Source organism: Gymnoscopelus microlampas (genome assembly GCF_963454915.1).
Source record: "Gymnoscopelus microlampas genome assembly, chromosome: 3".
In the NCBI taxonomy this organism is placed as follows: domain Eukaryota; kingdom Metazoa; phylum Chordata; class Actinopteri; order Myctophiformes; family Myctophidae; genus Gymnoscopelus; species Gymnoscopelus microlampas.
In genome coordinates, this window is record NC_139940.1 from 51,710,691 (window position 1) to 51,717,138 (window position 6,448).

A 6,448-nucleotide genomic window follows, 5' to 3' on the forward strand; every position below is an offset into this window, starting at 1 on the left:
ATTGACTGATATCCGTAGAATAACTTGTAGGAGTGTCCTGGTTCAAATCCAGTCACCACCTTAGTAACTGAAACCGAATCTGGCCAATTCGGTCTCAGTTACTGAGATAGATAGAGGGTGTGTAGAGTAGGCGGAGTAGAGTAGTGAGTAGAGTAAAGAGGGAATATAGACGGGGAGTAGGGGTAGGAGTAGGTCCCAGAAGGGCCCAGAGTAGGGGGAGGAGTAGGAATAGGGGGGGGAGTAAGGCCCAGAGTAGGGGGAGGAGTAGGAGTAGGAGTAGGGCCCAGAGTAGGGGGAGGAGTAGGAGTAGGAGTAGGGGGAGGAGAAGGGCCCTAACCCGAGACCGAATTGCCAGATTCGGTTTCAGTTACTAAGGTGGTGACTGGATTTGAACCAGGACACTCCTACAAGTTATTCTACGGATATCAGTCAATTTATCCGTTGCCCCAAGTTACTTGGGACACTTGACTCGAGTGGGAATCGAACCCACTCAAGTCAAGTCAAGTCATGTTATTGGACAGACGCTCTACCAGTCGAGCTATGCTGTTGGCTGAGAGTTACATGTTTCCTGGTGGTTTTAACTTGTTTTCTAGAAGTTAGTCTGCAAAGGGAAGCATCACTAAGGATATCAGTCAATTTATCCGTTGCCCCAAGATACCGGGGACACTTGACTCGAGTGGGAATCTAACCCACTCAAGTCAAGTCAAGTCATGTTATTGGACAGACGCTCTACCAGTTGAGCTATGCTGTTGGCTGAGAGTTACAGGTTTCCTGGTGGTTTTAACTTGTTTTTCTAGAAGTTATTCTGCAAAGGGAAGCATCACGAAGGATATCAGTCAATTCTTCCGTTGCCCCAAGTTACCGGGGACACATGACTCGGAGTGGGAATCGAACCCACTCAAGGAAAGAATCATAGGAAAGACATCAATGGGATTTGAACTCATGGCCTCTGGATCATGAATACTGCGTCTCAACCCATTGAGCTAACAGATGGCTGACAAGTACAGCCTTCCTGGTAGTTTTCAGTTGATCTTCTGGAAGCCAGTCTGCAAAGGAAAGAATCATAGGAAAGACATCAATGGGATTTGAACTCATGGCCTCTGGATCATGTATACTGCGTCTCAACCCATTGAGCTAACAGTTGGATGACAAATATAGCCTTCCTGGTAGTTTTCAGTTGATCTTCTGGAAGCCAGTCTGCAAAGGAAAGAATCATAGGAAAGACATCAATGGGATTTGAACTCATGGCCTCTGGATCATGAATACTGCGTCTCAACCCATTGAGCTAACAGATGGCTGACAAGTACAGCCTTCCTGGTGCTTTGGCTTGAACAACAAACAAGACAAATAACTTTTAAAAAATGTGTTACAGCATAAATATAAATCTTTTTCATGGGGGGCCCTGACACTACATCTTTTCACATTGGGGTCCACTGCCCAAATACATGTCAATTTGGGGGGTTGACAACAAAACGTTTCAGAACCACAGATTCCAAGGAAACAGCTGTAGGTGAATGGATAGAGTCACTGACTAGTGAGCCGCAGGTAACAGGTTCAAGCCTCAGCTACAGCAGCAAGTCAGGATGTCAAATCAAATAGGTATTATTAGGATTGAAATGGTTGTGTTTCTTCACCCCAACTGCACATGACAGCAGTTTTATATCAGTTTACATGTATGTTATTTTCAGTGATGAAGACAAACCGCACAGACGTTCACTGTACTTTAGTACATTTTGTAAACTTATGACTCTGAGTAGAGTAAAATATCTATAAATCCTTAGTACATGTTATTATGTGCCCTATAGTAAAGTGAAGACAGTTCATCATTTACAACTGTCTGTTAATGTGACTTTCTCCTTACCCGTTGCAAACTACCTGGCTTTCATGAATGCAGATGCCAAACAATTACTAGAATTATCTTTCATGTTTAATATATGATTCGTAAGACATTCGTAAAGAGTGTGTTGACCATTTGCTAACGTAATCATGGGCCTTGTTGTAAAGTGAAGACTATGCATTATTATTTCATGTTTAACAGTGATTAGTAAAACATGTGACATCAAAAAGTGGCAAAAGTAACGTTATATAGTATACAAGTATACAACAATTTATTAAGATATAAAATGTAGCAACTCTTGGCCACAGCACACACACTGACATTTAAACAAAGAAATGAATCACAACAGAATCACAGAGTAGCAGCTTGGAGCCTCTGCAGTCACCACCTCCCAGTGCAAGTTAGCTTTAGCTGCTAAGCTAAACTGCTAAGCATGGAGGACATTACTAGCCTACACATCAAAACAAACATTGTGGATACAAACAGCCACCATCAAAATACCCCCTAGTCATAATGCTACTTCATGTGTGTAAGATTAGCCATTTTATGTTACCTCGATCACCTGCAACAAGACAGTTAAAACACATAAAACATGAATTAGACATATTTCTGTCCAGTCTTCAACTGCATCACTGTTCACTTAGTAGGCTACTGCAGGTGTAATGCAGGTAATCAGTGTGTTGCCAGATTTTGCAAAAGAAACAAGCGGACAGGTCTATGAAAACAAGCCCAAAAGAAGCAACTAGGCTCAGGCTTATGATAACGTCTGCAAATGGTTTACATACTCTTTACGAATGTCTTACGCATCATTTGCTTAACATGAATGATAATTCTAGTAATTGTTTGGTGTCTGCATTCATGAAAGCCAGGTAGTTTGCAACAGGTAAGGAGAAAGTCCACATTAACAGACAGTCATAAATGATGAACTGTCTTCACTTTACTGTAGGGCACATAATAACATGTACAAAGGATTTATAGATATTTTAGGAATGTTTTACAAAGCATGTTAAACATGAACAAACACATTAACAGACAGTTGTAAATGATGAACTGTCTTCACTTTACTATAGGGCACATAAGAACATGTACTAAGGATTTATAGATACTTTAGGAATGTTTAACAAAGCATATGTTAAACATGAACAAGCTACCAATAGCTTGTATATATTATGTAACATCAGTTACAAATGATTTAATAATCCTTTACAGATGTATTATACATGGCTTATTCATGGATTGTTACTAATACCTTTATAGATGATTTGTAACCGTAGTTATAAAGGTTTTAGTAATCATTTACGAATGTCAATAAACAGGTTGTTAATGATTTGTTAATAGTCTACAAACTGCTTATAAACGTTTATAAATGCTTTAGAATGGGTCGTTACAAATGATTTAATAATCTTTTACAGATGTATATAAATGGCTTATTCATGAATAGTTCACAACTTACTAATACTTTACAAATGATTTGTAACTGTAGTTATAAAGGTTTTAGTAATCATTTACGAATGTCAACAAACAGGTTGTTAATGATTTGTTAATAGTCTACAAACTACTTATAAACGTTTATAAATGCTTTATAACGGGTCATTATTGTAAAGTGCTACCAACGATAGTTTCGGTAAATTATCCCCCCAAAAACCTGTTAGGAGTACTTTTCAGGCAATTTAGAGTTGAATGGTAGTACTTTGTAGTGACTTTTTTTTTCGTCCCTAACATTTATCGAGCTCTGGACTTACTACATTTTCTTTTTACTGAAACGATTTTCTTTTTACCGAAACGAAAGTTTCGTCCCTAAAACTCATCGAGCTCTGGACTTACTAAATTTTCTTTTTACCGAAATGATTTTCTGTTTACCGAAACGAAAGTTTCGGTAAATTGTCCCCCCAAAAACCTGTTAGGAGTACGTTTCAGGCAATTTAGAGTTGAATGGTAGTACTTTGTAGTGACTTTTTTTTTTGTCCCTAACATTCATCGAGCTCTGGACGTAGTAAATTTATTTTTTCACCATTGAGAGAAAGAGAAATTTGATGTCTCCGTGGGAGTAATTGGTTCGACTCAAGACTCTTTTGGGTCTTGAGTCTTGGGACTCAAGACTCAAATCCTGGAAATCAAATCCTGGAAATGGCAAATCAGCATGTGTGGGATTTGAAGGTGCAAGAGTCATGGTGTGATGTGGTCTCTTAATTGGAGCCGGTTCTGGTGAGCAGACACATTGAAAATAGAACCTACAGTAGCTCAAACAGATTCTGTGCTTAATTAATGTAATCCGTGTTGGTGCCCCCAACCCAAGTCATCTAGTTAAAAGCTTAACAAAAAGTCTTGGGACAGTTTAATTTTTTCTTTTAAACTTCTGCCATCAAAATATGACCAAGATTATGTCAGCGCATTCTTCCTGAAGCTATAATCCCCTGTTCTTACATCGCAAAGCTAGCAAATTACTCTCACCCTTTGTGTGCATGAGTGTACCTTATCACATATAAGCCTAGCGTCCCTGTTCTTGGCATGTCATAATAGGCAAAAAATTCAAAGTAAACAGGCAACCATTTGGGCCAAAATAGCAGATCTACGAGCTCAACACGCGTCACAACATGACACGTTTTGAGCTTGCAGATCGGCAATTTTCAGCTACATGATTTGGTGTGGAGGGGGAAAAAAGGAGGGGCCTAGTATACCCTAGGGCATTGGTTCTCAAAGTGGGGTCAGGGGACCCCTAGGGGTCCATGGGGGGTACTAGGGGGTCCCCAGCTAAATTAGCTTATAAAGCATCACAATCATTTAACCCCCTTTTCCATATTATTTATTTACTTTAGCTATTCAAAAATAGCAGATATACAAGCTCATAGCGCGGCACCGAGTTTGAGCTTGTAGATCTGCTATTTTTGAAAAAATCTTGAAAATGTGTGCAAATCTTAAAAAAAAAAAAAATTAAAAGGCGAACATTTTTAACACAAATCTTTGCTTCTGGGGGTCCCTGGCACAACATATTTTCAGGTTGGGGTCCGCGGCCACATACATATCAATCTGGGGGTCCTTGGCACGAGAAGGTTTGAGAACCACTGCCCTAGGGTTCCCCGGTTAATAAAGTATAGTGGTTAGAACACGCAATAGACATTGGAGACAAACAATCGCAACTTCAGGACATAATAGGCCTACAACCGCTCCATAACCAAAAAGGCAATTCAGGTTTACAATGACTCTACCCAACCTCTTCCCCTTTCATTTGAGCTGTTACCATCAGACAGGGGGTTCCGAGTACCATTAGCAATATAGAAGGGTCTGTGCCATCTGCAGTGGATATTTTAAATAAGAACATTTTTGAAATAATCCCTAATCACTGTTGCTGTTATGGGAATGTATTTTATATTGTATTTTATTGCATGTGTGTATTCTACGTATTAGTTTAGTATTAGTATAGGATTAGTTAATGTTTTTATTGTTGTATACTGGATGCCAGTGTTACAAAGGTAAACTTATTATTATTTTGTATTTTTATTTAATGGACAATAACGTTTTCTTTATATTTGAGACAAACATATGGATTCATAATTTTGATACTTCAGCAGTTGAAACATACGATTATGATCTACGGCAGAAAACAAGAACCGGCCAACAGTCATATTTCATATCATCATCATCATATGATGAGACAGAGAAATTACACACATAAGACTTAACCTCTTAAATCCTATGTAATTTGTTGACCGGGGTCCCCCAGGGCTCTATCCTTAGCCCCCTCCTTTTATCCACCCCTCTATACCAAATCCCTCAGTCAGAAGTCGCAGATTTACAAGAGCTGAGCTAGCAAGACCTGTTGTTTTTGCTGAATGTTTTTCACAGAATAGGAACCCTATAGGGTTCAGTGTGGTCAAATGAAACTTGCTGGTTTTGTATGATATGAACCTGAAAGATCAAATCTAATTTAAAAACTTGTCATGTCTTGAAGTGTTTTTGCATGTCTCCTACTGTAAAAATGACTAGCCACTCAGCTACTGCAAGATGTTGTTGAATGAAATAGGAATGCTTATGACAAAATTGTCAATATATTTAGTCAGAGTTTTAGTCATCATAGCTAGTTTTTATTTCCTTTTCGTCAGTGAAAAGAGGTCAACAAATGTTTGAGTCATAGTTTTAGTCGACAAATTGAACACTGCAAGAGTAATAAGTTAGTTAGTAGTTACTTATTACTCCTTTTATTAAGTAATGATATAAAATTACTTATTACAGCTGCTAGTTACAAGTTACACCATTATTATTGCTTTTGCGAGAGGGTGCACGCTTGAAAAGACAGATGCACAAACTGACAATGTGTCGCATTGCAACGTGTTGATAGTTGATATCTGTTCTATTTTTGCACGTGACGTCATACTATGGAGTATAAATTAAAGGTTTCGAAACTATTAACTACTATAACTATTATCAAAATGATAGAGAGAGAGAGAGAGAGAGAGAGAGAGAGAGAGAGAGAGAGAGAGAGAGAGAAAGAGAGAGAGAGAGAGAGAGAGATGGGAGGAGAGGCAAAACACTGTAATGTTATAGATATATACTTTATTAATTCTCTCTGGTAAAATAAAAATTACAAAATAATTTCAACCTCAAAACGGCACT